Consider the following 4352-nt stretch of genomic DNA (forward strand, 5'->3'; position numbering starts at 1 on the left):
TTCAAAATGAGGAGTAAAGAGGAAGGTTTGGGGTTTTTTTGCCTTTTGTCTTGAAAAATATTTAGGCCGAAAAGTGTTTCAGAAGAGGCTCGCAAGCTTTAAATCGAGCTTCCGAAGAGCCTGATCAAAGCAGCGGCACCTCCATGTGCAGAACCCCTCCGCGTTACGGGGCTGTGCTGTCATCCCCGGATAAGCCCTCCCAGCCAGAGGGATCGGAGTCCAGGGCGCGGGGATGGAGAGGGATGCTTCTTGCAGACAGTCCACACACGGGTGGAAGTACCCTAACACCCAATGGAGAATTTGCTTCCCAGCACCGACTCTGAAGCCCCTGATGGCTGTGCGGTCCCTTTCTCATACCCCTGTAGGCAAAAATGATGATTAAATGCAGCCGATGTCGGGGGCTGAAGGATGAAGGGGTGTCTGCGGGGTTTGTGGGGGCTCCAGATCCCTGGGGATGGGTGCAGGGAAGACCCCCAGGCCCCCCTCTGCCTTTATAGCTTTAGGGCTTTCGTTGGCTGGGGGAACCCACGGAACCCCTGGGCCACGGCTGGCTTTGCTTCACCCGTCCCCGGACAGACACCCCCTGGAGAGAGACCCGCCCGGCCAGACGGCTCACCCGTTTCTGGGAACTCTTAGCCATGGAAAAAAAATTCCCATCCCTCTGAGTGACTCACAGGGGAGATAATTGGACACAACACTTATTTTTCTTCCTCCTTCTGCCTAAAGAAACCATCATCTCCAGTGCTGGGCACTGGGACACCACAACTTCCACCATTCCCCTTTGTTTTGTTTGACTTATTCATTCCTGGGGGGGTTTCTCCCACTGCCAGAGCCACCAGCAGCAGAGCAGGGCTGGGGATGTGCCTGGTCCCCGGAGCAGCCACCCCGTTGTGGGGATTCTCCGGTGGCTAGAAAGGGTTGTGCTCTTGGTGAAAGTCCCTCCCTTTACCCCAGCCAGCGATTTCATGAAACTTGCAGGAGCATAATCACCCCTGGGGCCTGATCCTGTACCCCACTGGGCTGATACCTCATGCAGAAGTCAGGGCAAGACCCACAAACGCCGCACACATCCCCACATCCCTCCCCATGAAGACACCGGCCTCGTTTTCTGCAGGAATGAGGCTGGAGAAAAAAAATAAAGGCTTTATAGGCAGCCCAGGGCTCACATGCCAACCTCTCCTACCTAGGGGCTCCCTATGGAGAGCCTGGCCCGAGTGCCCTGGCCCAGGCGGGGGCTGTCGCACCCCGGCAGCTCCTGCAGCCCCAGCTCCACCGCACGCCCCGTGCCGTTATAAAAGCTTTGCTGAATCAGATCTAAACCAGGCCTGGAAATTCCTTTGGCATGAGCCAAGCCGGGGATTTCAAACCACATATAGCTTTTTCATTACAACGCCTGTGCTTTTTTATCTCTCTCTCTCTCTCTGTATTTTGATTTTTGGAGGGCGGGGGGTTTGCTGCTTTCCCAGCCTGCGGGTTTGGTCGGGTCCCCGTCCCGAGGCTGCTCAGCATCCTGGGGCCACCCCGCTCCCACGCTAAGAGCTTTTGCCTTCTGGCTGCCGGCTCATTAATACAGCTCAATTAATGCTTACTCCCCTGTTGTCCAAAGGTATTGGATTTCCAGGCCCTTCTGGCCAGGGCAGGGTGAGCTGCCAGAGCACCGCTCTGCTGCCTGCGCAGTGCTGGAGAGCCAGGACCGTCACCTCTTTGGGGTTAAAAGTGTTTTTATGGAGATTTTCCCCTTTCTGCCCTGGGGAGGGGGGATTTATTGTGGGTCACTGGAGCAACACTGCTGCAGAAGGACGGGATGGGGAAATAGAGACACATAACCTTCATCTTGGCTTTTATGTCGTGACCTATAGAGCGCATTTAAACATATATCCTGGTTAAGTGAAGGATGCAGCGTCGGTCACCCCACAACCACCACCCCATTTTGCAGGGCGAGACCCTCCCCGTGCTGCTGCCGGGGCACGAACCAGCTCTGAAACCACGAGAGATGGAAACTGGGCAGGCGGGAGAGTTTTTCCAGGGTGGGATTAAGATAAAACGAGCTCCATCTGAGCCCCTGCCTACCGCGGCTGGGCAGGGCTCCTGCCCCACACCCCTCCATCCCCCTTCCCCTTCCCGCCTCCATGGAAAACACCTTTGCCGGGAGACGCTCGGAGCTTTTACTAGAAAATCAGAGGTTTAAATTGGCACAGCAGCGGCCGAAGCGGTGCTTGGAGCCACGCTGTGCTGACAGTTTATTTAACAACAAAAAAAAGAAGATATTATAGATGCAAAATGGAGCGAGGGAGAAGGGGACTGTTGAATGCTTCGCATCTCTGTTTGGGGAGACTAAGGAAACGTTGCTCCTGGGCTTGGTGTAAGCAGCACATTTAACGCCTAAATTGCATTTCTTTGCTGTTTGGCTAGCAGACGTGATTTGTTTTCGGGGACCGGACAAGGCAGCATTGCTCCCTGAGCTGGGGCCCAGAGAAAACCCCACGAGAGACCCGAAACCCAGGTGGCTTCTCTGGGATGCTCTGCCATGGCTCCCCGGGGCAACGACTTGAAACATTTCCCTTCCTCCCTGGGGGAAGGTGGCAGGGAGCCCCCAGCAGCAGGATTTACCCCCTTCCCTCATTTCCCAGACTGCCCAGGCAGACTTCTGATAGCAGAGGGTTTCTTTCGAACAATTTCTCATTGCAACAACAACGAAAAAGAAGCGAGGGGGAGAGAGAAAGGGGATGAACCGCTTCATTTGCTTCACCAGCACGAGGGTTTCCTGGTCGGGGCAGGCTGGAGGCTGGAGAGGCGGCGGGGAAGGACGGGGTCCCCCCGCTCCGCGGTGATGCTGGGCACTTTGCTCCGGCAGCCGGTGAGGTCCCGGGTAGAGCAGTGAGCAGCTGTGCTCCCCGTAAAGGGAAAAGAGCCTTCAAAGGGATTTCTTTTGGAAAGGGGGCTATAATTACCTGTTTATGGACATAATTATTTCCTACCGTGCCTCACAGCCCTGCCCCAGCTCAGTGCTAAAGAGAGCGTCACCCCCCACCCGCCCCGGGCATGGGCTACAAAGTGCCTGGAGGTCTCCATCCCAAATATTTAACATCCAGCCTGTGACCACTTTTCTGGTAGCAAATTCCTTTCCAAATCTCCCCTGCAATTTGCGGCGGGCAAACCTTGTTTGAGTTTGAGGATTTAGCACATTTTTGCCACACCGTTTTTCGCAGGGAGGGCTCAGGGCCGTCCGGGCTGCGTTTTGTGTGGTCTGGCCACCCCCAAGCACAGCATCCTGCACCCTGCCTTGCCAGCGGCACCCCAGCACCCATCCCGCCTGGCCCCCGGCAGTTGGAGGGCACCGGACCCCCCCGCCAAGGGACTGTCCCTGCACCCCGTCCCCTCTGCCCTGCACCCCTGCATATCTGGGGCTGCCACTGAAGCTCAAGGTTGTTGGGCTTTTTTGTTGTTCTTTCTTTTTCCATTTTATGTGGTTTGTGGGCACATAATGGAAGGTGGATTCTCGAGGGTTTTGTTCTCTTGCCAGCCTGAATTATTAATCCAGCCAGGCTTCTTTCTTTCTGGTTTGTTCCCCCCCCCCTCCCCGATTTTATTTTAGGCAGTGGCAAAGTCACCAGCTAGCAATACCGGCCCTCGCACCAGCCTCCAATAGCATCGCTCACCAAAGCACAGCCACGCTCTGGCCCACGGCAGCAAGGAGCTGCTGGCCCTGGAAAGCATCCAGGGTCGGCATGGCCAGCGAGGATGACCCATGGGTGCCCACGTGCCAGCGTGCAGCAGCCCTGCGCCTCTGCCCCCGTGTAAACTATAGGGTTTTGCTGGAAGAGGGTATTTAAGGAGCATGCCAGCCACCCCCTCTCACCCTCAACATCTGCACTGCGGGGGCTGCGGGTGAGCTGAAGCCTCCTCCTGCGCGGGGAGACGCTGCCTGTGCCGGAGGAGATGGGCACACAGGGCCGGGCTAGCATCCTCACCGAACGGCACGGGGCTGGGATGGTGAGAAATTAAAAGCCTCGGCCGAGGCAGTGCAGGACCAGAGCATCGGAGGGACGGTCCAGCTCCCCGCAGCCTCCACCAGCACCCTTGGCCATCCCCCAACTCCCCCGGGCAGGTCCCTAAGGGGCTGCAGACCCCTGGGCGGTCCCCATACGTGCTCGTTCCCCATCCGCCCCAGTGCAGAGTCACACCGCCCTGAGCCCGCCGGGGCAGGGGCATCCCAGCCCGTGTGCCCCGAGCCGGAGGGGCCAGCCCCAGCCTTCCTCCACCGAGGGCAGTGTTGGGGGGCCTCCCCAGCCCCCCTGCCTTCATGGCAGGCAGGAGGCAGGCAGGGAGGTGGTGTTGCAGCTCTGCTCCCT

This window comes from Pygoscelis adeliae, unplaced genomic scaffold, assembly GCF_000699105.1.
Source record: "Pygoscelis adeliae isolate BGI_AS28 unplaced genomic scaffold, ASM69910v1 Scaffold63, whole genome shotgun sequence".
NCBI lineage: Eukaryota > Metazoa > Chordata > Aves > Sphenisciformes > Spheniscidae > Pygoscelis > Pygoscelis adeliae.